The 21,471-nt window shown below is 42.3% G+C and overlaps 1 long non-coding RNA gene across 4 annotated transcripts in view; it reads left to right on the top strand.

The window, feature by feature from the left end:
* The window catches only part of LOC138683854 (uncharacterized), a 43,087-nt gene extending 28,509 nt beyond the window's left edge, over positions 1 to 14,578 (top strand). For 3 of the 4 annotated variants that reach the window (XR_011323326.1, XR_011323321.1, XR_011323320.1), the window contains 3 exons: positions 484 to 584; positions 684 to 8,908; positions 12,849 to 14,578. This is a non-coding gene — a long non-coding RNA (uncharacterized lncRNA). The remainder of the gene's footprint in view (positions 1 to 483; positions 585 to 683; positions 8,909 to 12,848) is intronic. The other variant, XR_011323327.1, reaches the window with a different exon arrangement.
* The last annotated feature ends 6,893 nt before the right edge of the window (positions 14,579 to 21,471 follow it).

Here is a 21,471-nt window from a genome sequence, read left to right as displayed (position 1 = left end):
CCCAAGTATGGACATAACCATGAAAATCAAAGTTAGGTCTGAGTCAGGAGTTCAATTCTTTGTTCTAATCAATTGGCCATATAATTTCCACAAACTACTGCTTTTGCCGTGGGGAATTTATGATGATAGGTCTTGAGTCCTCATCCATTTAAGGCAATGGCAATTTTGCCATTGATAGCAGTAAGATGAGGTTCAGACACATATACATAGGACAAGATTGCATTTAATTTTCCACAGTGCTGTTTTTATTATACTTGCCAGAATGTTGCCTAATTGTCGCAATCCTTAGAAACAAAGAAAAAAAATGAGCTGACTTTGAACTACTGGCTAGGGTTACAAAACCTTTCATTTTTTAACAGGTTACTGGGAATATCTAACAACCTCAAACAGGAGAACTTGCTCCAAGAATAACACTGTGTATGAGCAGAACTTTGTACTTGTTTTTCCGTAGTTGGTGAGGAAAATAAATGCTATTTTACTTAGTTTCAGATGACATATGTGGTACCTGGGCAGCAAGCTGCTGAAAGAACCCTGACTGCTGAAACAGAGAAACATAAAGATCAAGAAAGGCAAACCACAGAAAGGTAGGGGCCAAAATTTTTAAGATATGCTTTGAAGACATTTAAGAAGCCTCTGTGTTGATTTAACTTCTTCTCTTTACACTTTTTTTTTTCCTATCTTAGGAAGGAAGCTGAGCAAAGTGATACAAGATGGAAAAAGAAATTACAAATTCTACACAACAGGTTTAATATTATTGCATTGATTGCATTGATAAAATACTTCAGGCCTATAGATTTTCCAAATTATATTTGTGAAAATTAAGGTAGTTATATACATTATTAAGTTACCTAGTCATTAGCATTTGAGGATGTAATAGCTAGGTTTAAAAGATTGGAATTAAATATTAATGGACTGAATAATATACTGTTAACCTGCTTGTAACAATGATAAACACTCCAGACAGGTAATTTTGTAGGCTTGTGTTAACAGTACTCAGAGTTCTTAAAAATTGTTTTGTGTGCTGTTAGACTACTTTTGTTTAATGTCTTTCTTATGGCAGTCTTGAATGAGATTTTAAGCTGTTAATACTCTTTTTTTAGCCTATTTGTTTCTCTTTGTCTTCTTTCCTAATGCCCCTCTTTCCCAGAATCCTTTTTCATCTCGTTTCGTACTTCACCATTTTCTGTCACTACACTTTCTCTATCCCAGAATCACGGTGCTTGCTTCTGGTTTTCATGTGATGACAGTTGTCCTTTATGCATGCTTTTTTACTCAGCCAGTTTTCTCCTCTGCTCTATCCATCCTCTTTAGAATCTTCATCTTCCTTCTCTATATTCAGAAACATTTTGGCTGGAAAATGCTGATCATCAAAACCCACAAATTCCCTCTAATCATCAAATGTAATGAACTTCTAGCAGAAGAACACGGAGGCTCCCATGGAGCTCTGCTCAGGGTCACAGAGACCGGCTGAGAGTTGTAGTGCTTCTAGGTCACACAGCCCCAGCACAACCGCTCGGGGCGTCGCTTTCTGTTCTGCCGTGAAGCTGTGACTGAGATTGAAAACCTTGTAAAGCTATGAATTCCCTTGGTCTAAAGCTGGTCCTAGTATAAATCTTGCCCATTGAAAAAGCCTTATGCTGTTTTTTGGGGCAAGTAGCACTGGGACAGCCAGATATGCTAGGACTATGTCTATACTAACAAATTTTTAATGGTGTAGATACTCACATTTGTCCTTGGGTCTTGGCTCTCTATCAGCCTCGGTGTGTCTCTATTGCTTCACTCGTATTCTTTTTTGGAATAGAGCAACCAGTTCCTCAAGACAAAACCCTAGAGTAGTTCTGGTACTGGTTTGTTCCCTATAGGCAGTACAGATGAGGTGGTACATCCACGTCACATCAGACCACATCTCAGAACACACAACATCTGTCTTTGGAACCATGCTATAAAAACACCTCTCTCATAGACCATGACATAGCCCAGTGCTATTTTAGGTCGAAAAATCATGACTATCTAAAATCCACACATGAGCCCCATGGGACCCAGCCAGGCCCAGTATGAGCATGACTAGTCCACTCTGGAGGTCACTAGTACTGATCAGTGTGGACAACAAGTTGTGCAGCATGTCTTAGGTCTATGATTTTCCCCCTGCAGCAAAATATTTTAGTAGTTCATAGCTTATGTAGTGCACTCAGCATCTTTATTGTCTGATGAAACACGCAGGATTTGCTAAGGCTGAACTCCACAACATGCAAATAAGGTGGGAAACCTTGGTAGCCTCCGTTCTAATGAGGGCTGCCAGGGCTTCCAGAACTATAAGCCTAGGAACTAGAGTCTGAAAGCTCTGGAACAAGATGTGGAAGCTGTAGGGTTTACAGCCAGAGGTAGTTTGCATGTGAGTGTTGCCTGGAATGGAAGAGTGGGAAAGCCCTAGCAGATGCCAAAGGACTGTAATATGTTCTTGGTGGTGTCTTTGCTACTGTTGTAGGGATGAATCAGACACACTTTAACTTTAAATTCATGGAGTCCTGAAGGAATCTATTTAATAATGTAAACATCAGATTTTGCTCTTTCCAAGAATTTTTTTTTTTTTCAGAATTTCAATTTTACTTCAAATTTATCTGGACTGATACCAAATTTTAAAGAACAAAATTTCCCACCAACCGCACGTTCTACTGTATTTCAGATGGTTCTTTTCCTGTATTTTTTTAATCTACGCAACACCAACCAAAGGTGTGTAAATGCAGTAATTCCTGTCCTACAAATGGTAGGTACATCCACTGCACAGCAAACCCTCTGTATTGTACTTCGTGCTTGTTTAGTTTGATACAATATCTCTAAGGTCAATGGGTAGTTTCTCATTAAGTTCAGCATTCATTGAAATAGCCCCGAGTTATCTTCTCATCTGAAAATGGTCAGAATAGACTACATTGATAATACAATGACATTGTTATCAGTGTTTTTAGTAATAATGCAAGTCTCCGTAGAAAAATAAAGTTATATTATTCTTACCAGGTCTACTTTAATGAGTATACACTGTGTTACCTGAATAGGTAGGTACTGGAGGATTTTTTTTAACAGAGCCCATTAAAATTACTTGCTTAAATAAGAGATGAGTTTGTCATTTTATACATAGCTAATTGTTGTAACATCATAGAAACAGGTTCGTTTTGATGAAAAGCCAATTAATGATGAGATCTAAATAGACTACAGGAACAACCTTATTTTTGCTTTATTTTTTTCTGATAGTTTATTAAAGAACCATGCAAATTATCTTTTCATGACACTGTGACTATCTGGGCAGCAGATATTTGTCTTTAATTTAGCCTGTGTATTGTTATTATTTTGTTATACTCATATTTTTCAAAAAACAACTATAAAATATGTGAGCCCTCTTGTGGCCAAAATATCTTCCATGTGTCCTATGAAATCATCAAAGACTGTGTGGTCTGGTGAATTAAGTCCCTGAAAAATATCTAGAGGACATTGAATGTAAATTTGTTTGGTTAGTACTTCTAATGTCAGTTCTCCTTCATTTGTCGTAACAACTCAATTCATTTAAGTTTTCCTTTACATCTTTCTTAATTTACTGTTTGTAGCTAAAATGCCCATGAAGTTCTGGATTTGTTACCAGACACAACCAGGGCACAGAACTCCAAGATTTCTAATAACTTCGTCCATTGTGGTATAATTGCCATGAAAGGTGCTAGTTAATGTGAAATGTTTTTTGTGAAGACCTTTTTCATGATACAGGGGGTTTTTACTTTAAAATCTTCTACATATCAGTGATTTAAGTCATAGGACCAAACATGACTTTCAGTCAGAGTTGTCTTTTAGTTATTACTGAACTGGAGCTGAACTCTGTGCTGATTTTGAGGCAGAAGAGATGATATTTCATTGCCACTTATCACTCTTTCCTCACAAATTCGAAGGAAAATAATCCAAATCATCTGAACTACATACTCTTATTTAAGAAAAATTCTTATCACCTGATACAATAATTTTCATCTTTTTTGAGGTTTTTTGCTTCCCTTCATTAAAAAGGTCTGTTTCTGCAGTGTAATACCTTTCTTTGTAAAGAAAGAGGAAAATTTTACAGCTGTTCAAATTACCTCATGAACTGGACCTTGAGAAATGAGGTAGCAATTTTCATTGATTAGATAAAATATCAGCACTCTGTGGTTAAAGTTATAGTAAATTTACAGACAGGAAAAGGATGGTATTTTAAATTCAAAGTGTTTATTCTACCCCTCACAGATTTTTCCACTGCATAAGGTCTGTTACTTTACTTATACATTTAATGTAATATATTAATGGCATTTTAATGTATGTATGTCTCATGGATTGTTGAGCGCTTACTGGTTATTTGTTCTAATTTTGCTGATCGATAGTGTTTGCTTAATTATTTCCCCTGAAGCCTTAAAAAGATGCAGAAAAGTACATTTCTTTGTAACTGGCTATTTTAAAGTTGTCCTGGAGAGTATTGGTTGCAATATCTTAACCTTCTTCTGCATCATAGTGTTTGTGATACTTGTGTAAAATTATTTATTTATGACACAGCTATATATATATATGTTAAAGAAATGTAAACTATCAACACATCTATTTATATTTTTCTGGTTTAATCTGATCTTGTATTTTTGTTTTTCTGCTATTTTTATTCATGTTTATCACAATCTTTTCAGTAGTATGGAATCAGATTAAAACTGGAATGTGTTTGTTAATTCTTGTTCTGTTATTCTGTATCTATTTTTTTTCCTAAAAAATGTAACATACATTCACACATCAAAAGAGATGCCATATTCACAAATGTGCTTGACACTCATTATTAAAATGCATTTTATCATGGCATCCTTAATACAAACTCTCAAGGAACTCTGCAAAGACTCACTGTAGAATGAATAGAATTTAAGAATTCTAGTACCTGATACCCCATAGAAATTACATGCACAGGAAATACACAGGAGTTTGTAGAAAATATGTCAGAGAACAGGCAAAGATTAGTGAATTAGTGAGGAGAGAAAAAAGCCAAACCTCATATTCATTACTGGTGAAATCAAATTAAGTTTCTCATTTTCAGAATTTGAATAAATGCAAATACTAATTGGGCAGAGCAATAATTCATAGATTGATTGATTTCTTTAAATTAGAGGAATTCAGCTGCAGTGGGGTTTTGCCCAGCCTTCAATGTTATTGTAAATGGAAGAATGTCCTAAGATTAGCCACCGATGGTGAAAGTGCTCTGAACTTGAATTCAGCAGATTAACAATCATACGAGATAGGTTGAGGCTACCCAGAACTAATGTACTCCATCTCTATTTAAGTCTCTCATATTTAAAACTCTTGAGTGAATATCAATCAAATGTCTGCTTCATTATAGTTATTTTGATATTTTGGAAATTCAATGTCAGTATGTTTTTAGTTATGTATTGCAATTCTTAAGAATGACAACAAGCTAATGTAGGTTAATTTAATGCGAAAAACCTTTCAGTCTGCATGCGATTAAGGATGAGATGTTTCTTAGAAAAAAAACCTGCGATGCCAGTTACTAGCACTTAAATACACATCTCTCAGTGAGACAGTAAGTAAAGACAAGGCAACTGGTTCATTTTATTTAATGAAGAAACGTTTCTAATACAAGAAGGCATAGAAGCCAGCTCAGGCCATATGATAGTGAAAATTATGAAATGCTAAGTCCAACAGAGGCAGATTGTCAAAGTCAGATACGCTCAGCCGCATGCAATACAATCTTGTGCGCATAATTTGTGCATACAAATAGCACATAAATTTTGCCTTCGCTGGCATACATCACTAGGTAAACACAACATCCGTCTGCAGTATATGGATGAACCGTAATGATAACGTCTTCAGTTAGTTTGTGAATTCTGACTCAGGCTGTAGGTTGCCCCTGGGAGCCACCTGACAGAAGGTAGATTGATCAGGAGCTATGAGGTTTGGCATAGTACTTGCCCTGTGGGCTACTCACCTTTTAAGTCCTAACACAGCAGGGAGAGCCACCCCTAAACAGCCATCTAGCCTTCTCTTATGCAAGTGGGTACAGCAGGCAAGAGGGAAATTAGGGTCCTCCTTTTTTCAAGGGAAGTCAAATAGGGGAAGATATACCCTAGTCTAGGTGCAGGACTAGCACAGTCTGCTTACTGCCTGGATCACTGGAGAGGGCTCCACATTAACTCAGAGTCCTTTGGGATTTAATTTAAATGCTCTAGATTTCAGAAGGGTCTTCACGTCAATCCTTTGGATGGGCATGCGTTAGCACAGCTTCGTATTGTCTCTGTCTCTGTTCAGTTAGACATACACTGCGCCGTGCTTGGAGGAATCTAAGAAAATGATTTTGGCAAAACAGAACTGGGAGGTGTAAACATCTAAAATTAATTTCTTTCTTTTCCTTCACATGGAGTTGTATGTGTTTTGTCCACTTTTGTGCAGTTCTGACAGCATAGTAAGAATTTCAGGGAGAATGAACAAGGATGGAGCTTGTCAAACTGAAACCAGTTTACCATCACTAGCGTAATGAATGTTCAAACACAGAGTTGCATTAAAATAGTACTTTGCATTGATTTTTTTTCTTTTCCTGATTAAACTCATATATCAAATGTAGTTGCAAATATATTCAACTTTCCATGTAAAAGATGTACGATTCAGGTAGGGTCAAGTTAAAACATTCCCCTGATTTAAGAATGATTGCAATGTCATGGCAATTCCATATTTGATTAGAGTCAACAAAATGTTACATTCTTTTAAAAATCTTTTATTAATGTTGTTTTCTCACTTATCAGCTTATATATCTTAAGCTACACATTCTTGGAATATGTTTAGTATGTGACTAGCATGTTACTCACGGGTGGTTTGTCCTGTTTGTGTTGAAAATGATACAAGAGATATGAAGGGATTCAGAGCTGGGCTGTATTTGCCTTCAAATTTGGTATGTAACTTCTTTTTTTTTTCTAAACATAAATGTTTAAATATGTTCTGTACTTAATAACGATAACATTTTTGATAGTTTTGTGAAGCATAGGGTAAGACTTTTATATATCCAAGAGTCAACATTTATCATTTGCATAATGGAAGATTGGTTTAATGGGAGAGTTGCTTAATGTCAGACAATGACTTGCTGCAGACATATGTGGAATTTTCCATTTCTCTACAATATGAACTATGATTATTTACATGCATTTATATTATTATTTATTTTTTAAATATTTAACATATTCATATTTTCTGAGGTTTTTTGTTTTCGTATGCCTGCAATAACAAGTATTTGTGAAAAGCATGCCAGCTTCTGTTTTAAAGCCAGCTGCAATATAAAATAAAAATTAAAAAAAATTATGTGGCTGCAATTGTAACCACCTGCATATGAACTGAAGTAATATTGTCTCAGTGGTTAGGAAGGCCAGTGTAAGCCTCATTCATCCAATACTAAAATAAATGGGAAGACCAAAATGACTTAAATGAGAAATGAGTGGGATTCTAAAGTTATGAACACCACCAGTTGCCTAACCCATCAGAGTTTAATTTGTCTTGCTACCTTTTAAGCCTAATAACTCAGTCTCAGTGGTTAGATTATCAGGTTACTTCAGGGGATGGAGAATTCTATGCCCAATTTGTTAGCACAGGTAGAATCTTTATGAGAAATATATGTCGCTCAACTGGGATTATTGTTTGAAATTCTGACATATAATGTAATGTGAACATAAATGCCTGTATGATGCAATTATTTATGACAGAAAATGACAGGGATCCAGGGGCCAACATAGCACCAGAAGATATTCAGGTGGAAAAAAAATTACCTTTAAGTAAAGGCTAGTGAAGAATAAGATATTGTTCAGGTTGCTATAGGTAATTACAGAAAAGATACCAAGGATACAAAAATTGAGCTTTCCATTTTAACCATCAATTCACATGAAGTTAATAAAGAACAATTTTCAGTGACAAGCATCCTGAAATATCTCTTTTCAATTCTCTAAACAAGTCTCTGCAAATAGCAAAGGGTGAATTGACTTTCAGATGCTTCTCTCAGAAAAGAACATGAAAATATCTTAGCAATTCTTTTAAAAAAATCAAATTATTTAAAAGGAATATTAGATGCTTAAGTGCTTAAAATTATGGGTATTGATAGTCTAGTCTACATAGTACGCTAGCGTGTCTGTTTCTGACAGCAGTCAAATTCACTGTATCCATGATTACATGACCTTCATTAAATTTTTGAACTGAATAAAACTAGTTTCTTAAGCAAGATGATAGAAATGTGCCTTATTCATGTCATAACAAATTGCCAGTCAGGTTTGTTTACAGAAATATATATAGAGAGAGAGATAGAGGTGTACAGAAATACAGACTTGCCTGTATATATTTGAAATACATAAATATACATTTCTGTAAATATGCATGCAAATATTAAATTCTTCATGTTCTATCCTGCGCAAAGGCCATGTATGAAACAATTCTAGTTCTCAAGACTCAGTGGAAATAGTTATGCTTATTTTAATTAAAATTTAGTCAGGCCCTAAAACAGGCTCTCAAGAATTAAGGCCATATTAGGTTTGGCTTAAATGCTAGTAGCTGAAATATCTCTCAGGGGGTTTTCTTCAAGCACTCATTACTAAGTTAAGCATAGGAATTGTTTATATAAGTCTCATTTCTGTATTTTATAGTGGTTTAGTGTTTCTTTGTTTCGAGAACAGTTTTCATTTTCCTTCTTTTTCCTCGATTTCAGATGAACTTAATTGTAGCTTGGCTTTCTAGTTATTTAGTCAACCAACAGCTTCTAATCAACCTTAATAAGAAAATATTTCACCACTAACCCCCCCGTATATTCCCAGTCCACAGAAGAGCAGAAAGAAGGCAAAGATTAATTTCTTAGACTTCCAAATGCAACAAGTGTTTGAAGATGGTGAGTCTGAAATTTGTGATGCATAGTAACCTACTCTGCAGTTTAAGTATTTCTTTCTAACTGCTTATCATGTGGTTGAACATGATCGTATTTCTCCAGATCTCTCTTTCTTGTAAGATTTTAGAAGGGTCTGATGTATTGTCATCTCTTTCCATGAGAAATCACAGATGATCTTAATTCCATTTCAATACTGAATTCTAGTAATATCACCATGAAACTGTGTATTTGAAGAACGTTATGAGAACTTTTTTAACCTCTACTTTTGTTTGCTATGGGGTAAGTATTAAAACCACACTTCAATGAGAGTGCATCAAAACTGTAATACTAATCTGTCTTCTTTTCAGTGTCTCTGATATTAAAAAATAAAAAGCGTAATAACCGTTAAGCACAAGGCTGTTCAGTACCTCTCTTAGAATGCTAGTCAGCAGGTTTTTTGTTTTGACATATGATGTCACAGTTTCTTTACTCAAGCCTTATGATTCCTTCTCCAGCAAGATGTTTGAAAACATCTGCTTAATATCAAATGTGTGGTTTAGTCCAGTGTCTATTCTTATAGCTAAAAGCAATTATGCACTCTTAAATGTTTTGTTGTAAATAATTCTTCACATGTGTATTTCTCACTGACTTCATAAATGTGGAGAATTGCTACATTTTCTACATTTGTATCTCTAAATGCACGAATATAGTTTAAATATTTCTCTCTGGTTTTGTTATATACTTTAACTAATGTAAGCCTTTACCTTGGGCCTTGCTGTGCTCCTTGTGTTGTGTTTCTATAGGTCTTCTCCAGCCCTTTTTCTGATTCTGTATGTAAAAGCTACTTTTATTTTGGAATGAGTTAGAGATAGCATAGGTATGGTGTTTCTTCTGACGGTCTTGGTCCCTGAGACAGTCTTGATCCTGGAAACATTTAGTTGTCTCTGCTGTTTTTCAGCTAGCTTTGGCTGTGCTCCGATTGATAAATAATAGTGATAAGGGCAACCACGAAGAAAGAGATAATAAGTTGTATGTCACAGTACTTTACCTTTCTGACTAACCATCTTCTTTTTCCTTCTAGTCAGCTGTTTGCTGAGGCTATGAACAGAGCTAAGTTAGCTCTGTATGGTTTTGGAGCATGATTTCAGTGTCAGTCTCTGTAAAATTTTTCCCCATGCAGAAAGCCAAGAAAGAAATGAAATTAAAGAGAACAGAGATGGTTACATTCAAAATTACTTGAATCTATTACATTTGATGGCATTTGTGCTGTTGGTGACTATTTTATCTGACACAGATTTCAAGTGAAGGAGTCTTTGGGGAGCAGGGAAGAGTTGTTTGTTTCCTGTGATGGTTTAACCCCAGCCAGCAACTAGGCACCACGCAGCCGCTCACTCATTTCCCCTCCACCCAGTGGGATGGCAGAGAGAATCGGGAAAAAAAAAAAGTACAGCCCGTGGCTTGAGATAAGAACAGTTTAATAGGACAAAGGAAGAAAATAATAATGATGATAATAACAATAATAAAATGACAATAATAATAAAAGGATTGAAATATACAAAACAAGCAATGCACAATGCAATTGCTCACCACTCGCTGACTGATGCCCAGTTAGTTCCCAAGCGGCAATTCCTCCCAGCCCCACTCCCCCCAGTTTATATACTGGGCATGATGTCACACGGTATGGAATATGCCTTTGGCCAGTCTGGGTCAGCTGCCCTGGCTGTGTCCCCTCCCAACTTCTTGTGCCCCTCCAGCCTTCTTGCTGGCTGGGCATGAGAAGCTGAAAAATCCTTGACTTTTAGTCTAAACACTACTTAGCAACAACTGAAAACATCAGTGTGTTATCAACATTCTTCCCATACTGAACCCAAAACATAACACTATACCAGCTACTACAAAGAAAATTAACTTTATCCCAGTGAAAACCAGGACATTGCCAAATTTTAAGTTAAAGTGTGGTTCTCTCAGAGACACAATTCTGTTACTCAAGACATGGGATCCAAAGGCTTGGAGGCAGCCTATAAGAAGATATTTTATTTTGACTAGCTAAGTAGGGATTTTGGGGATGTTTGAGTGTTTATGACTTGTTGCAAGTGAGGTGATTTCTGTTCTTGATATGCAGATAAAAGTCTGATTGCTTCAGTGCCTGGAGGTTTCACGCTAGTTTCCTTTACTCTGCAAAGATGGTCTAACAAATGCATAAGCCTTGCAGATACCTATGAAGCAGGAATTTGTCCAGCTAGGCACTGTTACTAACATTTCTTGGTAATTGCCAACGTTTCTGGGAATTTGAGCCAAATGTTGTATCATTTTTTCTCTCTCTCTCAAAAAAAAAAAAAAAAGAAAAGAAAAAAAAAAGAAGACAGTTCATCTATGTGAAAAGACTTCTGAACTGTCTTTCTTCCTTTCCTCCTTTCTTCAACCTCTAACATGTACAGCAAACTGCTAGTCTTTTGAGACTGATCTGGAGAGTTTCTTGACTGGCTGTTACCTTCCTTCTACCACCATTACTACAGTAATTTCCACCTGACTTTTTCACAGATGATGAACAGAGGAAAACCAGGCATAACAGAGCCTGCGATTCTTTGGTTTTCCAAGTGCCATCTGTGACTCCATCCCATATCTAGGTGCCAAAACTTATTTAGCTGTCTTCACAGTCTTTTGCTTACCAAAGTGTCAGGGGAAGAGGGAAGCTATGGGGCTTCAAACAAAGCATAGCAAAACATAAATGCAACTGCATTTCAGTGCCATCAAGAACTCGTGAAAAATCTTCTCCATTCTCTTTTAACAAGGTGGAAGCAGGTTTCAGCTTACAGAACAGTAATATGGACTTGTTTTAATTCTTCAAACCTATCACTCTTGCTGACTATTGGCTGAATGAAGAAAAAAATTTAGAATTTTTTTGAGATACCAGAAGGTGATCAGCTGAATTGTGACTGTTGAAGTAGAAAGAAACCACACTTTCAGCAACAAGTCTATCAGGTTTTGCTGGTGGTTTGAAGGAATCATTGCTAGCTTCAGCGGGGCTACATGGAGCACACAGGAAAATAATGTGATTGAGAATATTCCTATTTCTGAAATACTTCAGCAATTGTTTCCTTAACAAGACCAGCTTGTCTGCTCATCCTGTTCTGATGATGCTCAATGTTTATATTATGGAAAGCTATTTATAGCATTCATAGATACTTTGCAAATGCCTGCTCTAAGCTATTTTAGAGTTCATATGTACCAAGGTTCAAAGTTAAGAGTTTGGATTACTTTTGGAACTTGGAGTACACAAGATGACCAACTAGGATAGAGAATGAATTGACCCCACTGTTCATAGGACCCACCTCTCGTGTCATAGCAGTCTGGAACATAAGACATTAGTATGCCTTGCTCTGATTTTTTAGTTTAAAGAAGGAAACTATTTTTCACGAAGTTGTAGTGGGAAATGTTCCTGTAACCTGAATTCTTTCACTGGAAAATGCTTCTAAGGTCTGAGAAACATTGAGTTTCTACATGCCACCCCAGGGACTAGTTTTCTTTGATGTTGTACTGTGTTTTGTTTTCAGCACTTTTGAAAGGAAAGAAAAAAAAAAAAAAAGGCATTAGTTAGCCAAACAAGAATATTCACTGCAGCACTGATTTTACTGAAAGGAAAATATTCCCTGAACTAGAGAAAATTATTAGAAACAAAGTTCTTCATTAATTTCCTTTAAAGCAATCCTAACCCTGATACTTAAAAAAGGATTGAAAAATAGATTAAATTCATCAGTTCAGTTATGCGAAGGAGTATATTGAAAACTGTGACTCAACAGAAGACTCTTCCAACATATAGTGATGTTTTGTCTTCTGCATAGAGCTTCATATCTTTCTCATGAATTAATGTGATTAAATTGTAGAGTGTAACGTCTGCATGCATAATTGAAGCTATTACAGGTATCATTGTTCTAATTACCAGTGCTATATAATGTCATTCCAGTTATAGACCTGTACCGCTGGGTGATGTCTGCCCGACAGGTTCCCCTCAAAGAGGATATGGGATATTCTGAAGGAATCTTTTGATATTTTCAATTACTGTTCTGCCCTGCGAAGTCCCTTCTTGACAACTGATAAACTCTGTGTTGAATATTCTGTAGTAACCAACCTCATCTGTGCTTCCATATCCGAGTGAATTATTAGAAGGTCTCCAGTCTATTTGGCCATACGGCTTTTCTGTTTTGTACGCCTACACCCTCTCTTGTCATGGATACTGCTGCTGGTGGAATGAACAAGACATAAAAGGTACTAAGAAAATGAACAATTTTTAAAGAAGAAAAAAAAAAACAACTCTCTCTCACCTCTTCCCCATTTTGAGTATTGACCTACCTAGCTTTAATTGCAAGATACACTTGCAAAATGCTTTACCTTTCCTCTCTCATGGGATTATTGCCACTGGCTTTCTGTGAAGATTTTGAACATTCAGCTGTCAGAGTATGTACGGATAGAATTCAAGTGGTGTAAGTGGCTTCTTTGCAGAATGTCTCATTTCCACCTATGTTATTGCTGAAGTATTGATACATGATGCTGCATATGGGAGGACAGTCCCAGCGTCCTTGTTCAATATTGACGGCATGAGCTTTCTCTGGGTGTATGGAGTTTGAGGAGGTGCACTGCTTGGAGTCATGAACCATATGACTGTATATGTAAGCACACACCAAAAGAAGAAAGTTATCAATAACTGTTGTCAGTTTAATTTCTTTAGTGTGTGTGTATGCAGGTCCCTATGGTCCACCCTGCCCTCCTACCTCACCTTCTCAGTCCTCTGAAGACTAAAAAAAAAAAAAAAAAAAGGAAAAAAAAAAAACCAAGCAGAATATTCTTTCTCAGACCTTGTGGTAAGTGTGAGCCAAGGATGGGAAAGGGCTTCCCTACATTCCCAGTTTTGAGGTCTTGGGTTGGTATATCTACAATAACAGAGAAACGGCCTATCTTAACAACCAACAGCAATAAATAAGTACCAGTCAAAAAACAGAGGTTATTGAAACACGATTTAAACACAGTAGATAGTCTGTCCAAAACTGGGCAAGGGTTTACTCTTCCAATAATAGAGCCCATTTGCTTCAAATCATCTGATCAGATGTTCAGGGAGAAAAACTCTGATAAGTTCCAAACTGAGCGTAGTATGTTCGAGCTTTCCAGGGAAATATACTTGGAACACTGCTAACCTAGTTCACGAAAGAAATGTCTGTATGGTACAAATGTAATTGATTTTTAAATTATCAGTTGTATGTCAAGAATAACGAGCTAGAATTTCTTTTTGAGATACTGAAGCCCTCATAACTGGTGCAAACATAAAGAAATGCTTCAGGTACATGATTCCTGTTTAAAATATCCTTGATTTTATTGCAAGCTGTCAACTTATGGAAAGATTATTGACATCAGTTCATAAATTTTCACTTGGTGAAATGAATGTGTATTTCTTTTCTACAACGGTGAACTGCATTGTTTTGGTGACACTGGCAAACAGTATGGAAGTGAGAACAGCTTCAGTGCTCCACGTCAAAGCACCAGTGAAATCATTTCTTGGTTGCATCCACGCACCCATGGATAAATCCAGTGAATTGTGTATACTGGGGTAGAACTAATTGCAGTAAATCTCAGGTGGGTTCATTGTTCGGAACTTTCTCAGCTTGGGAAGTTGTTCTTAAAACAAGAAAATCACACAATGCTTTAATGCATAGCTTTTTCTGTGAATAAGTTTGCTGACATTTAGTGAAGCAAATGATTACTTAAGCATGAAAAAAGAGGGGCTTAGGAATGTATGATAATCTAAATCAAGTAAGGTTTAGGAAGTGAACTGTTTCCTTTATCTATTCATGAAGTTCCTGGATTCGGGATTCAAGTGCTGCATCACTTCCCCCAATTGTCTGCCTCCACGTACAAGTTTAATAATACAATAGAATTTATAGTAAAAATACTTGTCACTTTATTAGCTTCAGTATAGATTCTTTATTTCCATGCAGATATATTTTATTTAAAATGTATGATGTCTAACATCAAGCCTTTCTAAAGGCAAAAGAGAAAATCATATTCTAGTTTAACTTCCCGCAGAACAAAATATTTTATGGATGCGCAGGAGACGTATTAAACGTCTTTATCCTGGACAGGTTCCAGCTCATGCACCTGCCCCCTCCTTAGTTATATCCTTTTCTTTTTTCAGATAGAACTTTTTGAATTCTTCGCTACTTTTGTAAAGTGGTTGCAAGTAAAAGCTGCAAGTACAGCCTCGCTGGTGACAGGCGCCCACGTGTAAAGCCCTGCCGCGGAGAAGGCTGGTTCTGGTTTTGGGGAAGGGGCTGTCTGGTACCGTGCACGACGAGAAAAAGCAGCGTACACCTGAGCGGACAGTGGATGACAAGAGTTCGCGGTGTGCAGAGGGGGCGAGTTAATTCAGGAGCGCGGAGTGAGGTGCCAGCTGTAGGGCATCGGGCGCAGACAGTTCCACGGACTGTCCCACAGCCGCCTCCCTCCCTCCCTCCCTCCCTCCCTCCCCTCCAAAGGGGGGAACTGGCGCCTCAGGGGGGACGCCAGGTCTACCCTGCCGCTGGGGAAAGCTGAGAACGGGTCGGAACGGGATCGCTCTTTCAAGGCGCGTCCCGCCAGCAGCCCGGTGCGGGGCGGGCTGGGCGCCTCCTCCGGGCGCCATCGCTCCGAACGCGCTCACGACCACCGGCTCTTGGCGGGGGGGGCGGCCCCGGGGCCCCCCGGGGCCGCCCCCAGCCCCCTTTCCAGCCTTCCCCCGGCACCGCGGACACGCTCCGCGCCCCGGGCGGCACCGCCGGCCCGGCGAGTCCCGCCGTCCTCCGGGGCCGCGGGGTGGGTTTGGGTTCCGCGTGGGACGCCGAGGCCTGGCGTCGCCGTCCCCCGCCCGCCCCGGCCGGGCGGCGGCTCCGAGGGACGCCGTTCCGAGGGTCCCTGAAAGGCAGGGCGCGGGGGCGGGCGCGGGGGGGCTGGCCCCGGGCAGAAGGCCACCCCGCCGGGGCTGCCCCAGGTGACTCCGAGACCTGGCTACCCTTGCCTTTTGAAAAGGCCTGATAAGCAGGCGCGTTCTGGAAGCGGGGCTGGCTGAATGCTCTCTCCAAGCCCGCGCCCCGCTTGGGGTCCTTGGCTGGGCATGGCCGTGCGGGCGCGGGAGCGGGGGTCCCGTCCCCGCGGCCGTCAGCGGCTGGGCCCTTCGCCGACGGCGGCAGCGCGGGGCGGACGTCGGGTTCCCCGCCAGTAATCCCCCAGCGCGGACCCGCCGGTAGCCGCGGCCACGGTCCGGAAAGCATTTCTCTTTTTGCCAGTTCTTAAAGGTGGTCCAAAATACTGCTCGCAGGCACGTGAAAGAGTATTATTGACATCAATATTCGATTTCTAAAAGCTCGGCCGCATCCAGCCAGCCGCGCGCTTCAGCTTGCCCATACCTAAGTGCCCTCTCACGCGGAGTGGGTTGAAGCTGAGAGTTTTGTCTGGGCTTGGTTTTTTTGACTTTAGTCTGGCTTTAACGGGCGAGCACAGAGGACCATTGGGAACGTATAAGCTGCAGCAGTAAAAAAATAGGTCCGTCATAACTTGGATGCGTTAGGGCAGGAAATACTGAAAGTCAGCGCCTACAAGCGCTTCTCAGCAACAGAAGGGACCTGTCCAGGGCCCAGGACCCCTCAGTCCTTTAATCAAGTGAAAGAGCTCCACGGGGTTCAGTCATCCCTTTACAGGAAAATCCATAAAAGTAGCTGTAAAATCATTCCATCCAGGTCCACCGCCGGGTAGGTGGACTGATAATTAGCGCTGTAGTTACAGGTAGAGCACTCAGAACACTTGTAAGCTATATTTCACTTAAATCTGCCACTAAGAAATGATGATGCATTGAGATCCACCTTTGGGAATGGCAAAAGGAAGCGTGCGACACTGGAAGGTGAAGTTTTGCCACAATATTTACTCTCTTCCTTGTCTAAAGATGATAAAACCGAACACCTAAAAACATCTATGCTTTCCATTGTATAGCATCCACTGCTGTTGATTTTTATGTACTCAGGGAGAGTTTTCTCACAGTCCGGTGTTTGCATCTATTGACTTTGTAATCTGTAGACTGGCTCTTAATGACCAGAAAAGACAAGAATCTCAGAGATAAAACCTTGGAATAACAGTGAGCCTTTAGAGCTTGTCAGTAAGAGAAAGCTCAAACATAAATATCTGATTTAGAGAAGTAACACAACTTATTTTGATAGATTACATTGTTTCTGTTTCAAATTACTCTGTCAATCGAGGAAGAAGAGGTTAAGAGGTCATATTTAAAAAAAATGCTTGAAAGGGCTCTTTCAAGGGATTTTTCATAAATTTCAACCCCGTCCTTAATGACTTATTTGTGATGGTGCATAAGCTCTACTTTGCCTGTCAAATACGCCGATTTCGTTAAACGTCGTTTTACCAATCCCCTCACACAGGCAGGAAGAGGATCAGCGCCCCTACACGCGGACCGAAGTGTAGTGATTTGCCCCACGCAGTGGTTCCTGCCAGGTCTCCATCACATCTCCGTCTCGAGTTCGATCTTTTGTCCCTGTTGGGTGAGGCTTTGTTGTTGTTTTGAGCTGCCTCGCTTGAGAGTAGGGGATGCAGAAACTGTCACGGACTGTTTAAGCAGAAGTGAGGCCAAGGCTGAGAGTCCTCTATACCGAAAACTTTTAAAGCAGTGATTACCCAACAGGAGGCGGGGGAGGAGAAGGGTTCGGCTTTAGCACGTCGAGGCGAAAGTCCCCTTGGCCACAGCGGTGCTCAGCGTCCCTCCTGAACGCCGACACAACCCCCGTGTCAGCCTACATGCCGGAGGGGAAGCCCTTTGCTTCACCCACACCCCTCCCGTGCCCCCGCCCCGGCGGTGGCACCCAGCCCCGGAGGGGACACCCGACCCCCGCACCCCGCCGGGCCTCCCCTCCCCGCCGCCACCCGGGACCGGGCTGCGCTCCGTGGGGCTGCGCTCCGTGGGGCTGCGGCAGGGCCCCGGGGAGCCGCTCCGGCCGCCCACGCGTGCCGCGCCCTGGCGAGGCGCCTGGGGGCCGGCGGGCGGGTTCGCCCGGAGCGGAGGCGCCGGAGGCCGGGGCGGGCGCTCCCCGCCAGCCCCGTCCGCCCCGTCGGGCGCGGAGCCGGGGAGGCGGGCGGCGGGATCCGCGCCGGCGGTGTCGCGCCCGGGGCGCGGCGGCGAGAAGCTTGTCAGCGGCGGGTGACAGGCCGGGGCGGCGGAGCGTCCCCGCCGCGCGTGGGTCGGGCAAGGCCCGGGAGGAGCGGCCGCTCGGCCCCGCAGGACGGGCGCTGCCGCTCCCGCCCGCCGTGCCGCCGCTTCTCCAGGGCGCTCGGTTCGCCGGCAGCCGGCAGCAGGAATAAATTACAAACCCGCGTTTAACGTTAGTGACTCTTTAAATGGAATTTTTCATTCAAACTTTGTCATTAAAATAGAAAGGCCTTTTGGTCGTGACCATACAAGCATAATAAATTGTATATGTTTGCGATACTGAATGAATCTTGCCCATATGCTGCACTGCAAGGCTACATGAATGAAGCATTTACCAAATCAGGCCCACCACATTAAACAGAAAAACAATCTTTATTCATGGTAACTTATCAGTTTCAATTAATCAACCTCAACAATAGAAATTCTGATGTGTTCAAGCAACTTGAAAGCAATAGGTCATCTCCAGGGCAGCCATGTTGTGTCTTTGTGCCTATGGTTTCAAACAAAGCAACATCTCCAATAAATGTACATCCCCACACACAGATGTGTGCCTATATGCGTATAAACATCGAGGCGCGCCGAGGGCCGTGGTGTACACGTACGGCTGTACGTAGAAGTGTTTATCTTTTTGTCATACAAAAAGTAATTGTTTTCTAGTATTTTTTTTTTTTTTGGAGCTCTGCAAGTTTAAACAAAAGAAAAGAAATTTCCATTGGATGACCATCCTTTCAGTTTCTCTGCTGCTATGTGAATAGCATTGTGCAAACCATTCCAATGGTATTGAAAAGGGGTAACCATTGGTTTGATTTGGTTACACGGTTTCGTAAAGAGCTCCCTCCCACTGCCTTAGGGTCTGTGAAAGGTCCGTGACCTGTTTAGAACTGCCAAGTGAAATGTCATGTCGCCCCTCCCAAATGGGAGTATCTGCATTCATTTGATCAGTATAAAAAATGATTGGGGATGGCGAGATCAGGGCTTTTGAATTGCAATTTATAGCAGTTTACAAAAATGCACATTGTTGGAAAAGAAAACATGGAAGTGTTTCTTTCTAAATTGCATTACCTGTGAAATGTCATTAGTCTTTTTAGGATATCGCATCCTATTTTTTATGATCTCAGAGAGAGACTTAGATGAAGAAGTTGGCCGTTTGCTTGAGATATGAACGCATACCGCGCTACCTATAGCGGCGTGCTAAGTTTTGCCATCAGCTGCTGGAGGAAACGTTTCCCCACGCCTCTCCAGGCTGTGGTTGTAGTTCTGCTGTCAGCACTTGGCGGTACCGTGCGTTTCACGAGATCTTGTCATTTTAGCGAAATGACGCGAGGCTGCTGCCTTCCGGGAGGGTGGTTTGTTCATGTCCAGGGCTCAGCATCCTCCTACCTCCCGCCGAGCGCTTTGACCACTGCCGCCTTGTCCGGAGACGGATTCACTGAACGCTTAATTTGTTACTCTTGCAATTGTCTTTCGCCGCCCTGCACCCAAAAAAACCAAAACAAAACCCCACCAAACCAAAAAAAAACCCAAACAAAAAAAAACCCAAAAAACACGAAACACGAGGGAACGGTTGCACTTATTTTAAACTATCCGTCCTTGAATTTGTCGTCTCTCGCACGCCGTTTACCCTGGGGGGCTGCGGCCTTTATCCGCCGAGCCGGGTGGTTGGCGGAGCGGGGTGCGCGGGTCCGGCTGGGCACCGGGCCGTCCCTCCCTGCCCCTTCCCCGCCCTGTGCCTGCCAGCGGCCCCGCACCCCCCCGCACTGCTTTGGGAGTGCCGCCGCTACCGGTCACCTCAATAAAACCCCCTTCCGCCCGCCCCGTCGGGGCTGCTCTGGGAGCGGTGCGGGACGGAGGACGGCGCTGGGGAGGCAAGGGGAGGTGGGCACGGGCAGGGGGGCCGTGTGAGAGGCCGAAGCGAGGGGTGAAGGTGCCCCGGGTGTGCCCGGGACGGCGGGCGCCCTTGGCCGAGGGCGGGCGGGGATGCTGGCGGCGGGGCCGGCAGACGGGGCGGGCCGCCCGGAGCTGCTCCTCTCCTGTGGGTGCCGGGACGGAGGGCGAAGCCCCCCCCCTCACCACCTCTCCCCCCCGCCCCGGCAGGTGCCCTGCTGCCAGCAGCGCAGGAGGTGGCGGGGTTGCTCTGGAAATAGCACCCTGCCCTCCTCCGGGCCAGCTCGCCGCGGCCTCGGCCAGGGGCCGGGTCTCCCTGGGACTCGCCTCCCGGGCCTAGACCCTGTGTCTGGGAGCTAAACGTTGCTCGCCCGAAGATGAAACCTCAATAAAACCTGCCCCCGCCTCGGCGAGAGCCTCCGGAGCGGCACCGCCGGGGTGCACGGCTGCCGCGGGGGCGGCGGGCGGGTCCTGGCAGCACGGGGGGCTGCGAGGGCAGCGTGGGTCCCCGTGTCCGTGTGTCCTTGTGGGCTGATCCGGACCCCGGAGCGCGGGGAGCTGAGGCGTCGTCGCCAACGCCGGGCAAAAGTTTGACGCTGTTTCCACAACCGTGTTCCCTGGGTCCCGGCAGAGATGCTCTTTGTAGCTGTCGCCCAAGGCTGAAACGTTTAAACGGGGCAGATAAATTATTAGGAGTAAAAGCCTTGAGCGGCTTAATTGGGAAAAGCAGTCCTGGTTCCAACCAACGTCCGTACAATTGCACACTGCAGCCCACCATTATTCGAGCTTCATCTACTATGCACTATATACCACCGTCTCCAAAGGATTGTTGCCCTAGAAACTTGTTTTAAATCTCCAGCTATATATCAACACCTTGTTTTAGCAGTCCTTGGCTGAATTACAGTTACACAGTTTGGCGCTTCTTTCAAATTTCCTCCCATCAGTTTGGCCAAAGAAAGGAATTTTTCTCCTTTAGAAATGAATTGGCTTAATTAGTAAGTAGATTAATGGCAATTGCTGGTGAGTTGGTTTCCAGCAGAGTTTCACCAGAGAGGGTTAATCGGAGTCAGGTCTGGAATCTTTCCCAGAACTGGCTGCCAGCCATTTCCGTCAACCAATCAACCCCGTAAACAAACGCGCTATCCGCTGAAATAGAGTTTATTTCTTACTGTCATCCCGCCGGAGTCATTTCCCCAAACAGCCGCCACCTCGCAGTGGGTTGGAAATGGATCGCCCTGAACTCGGGGCTCCTACTTTCCACCTATTTCGCCAAATACTTGGAAGTGTTTCCCCGGCAAGGAAAGATTTGTTGGGCGCATCGGCATTCAACAAACATGTAACCTGCTTTCAGCAGCCTCCGGCTGAGGTTTTTCTCTTCTAAGCAGCTGATAATTCGAGGCAAAAAAAATTAACGTAACAGGGTGACCCAAAACTCTTTTCCAAAGCCACTGCCTCAAATACGGGGCAAGCA

This window comes from Haliaeetus albicilla, chromosome 2 (genome assembly GCF_947461875.1).
Source record: "Haliaeetus albicilla chromosome 2, bHalAlb1.1, whole genome shotgun sequence".
Lineage (NCBI taxonomy): Eukaryota > Metazoa > Chordata > Aves > Accipitriformes > Accipitridae > Haliaeetus > Haliaeetus albicilla.
This window is presented reverse-complemented; position numbering and strand designations above follow the sequence as displayed.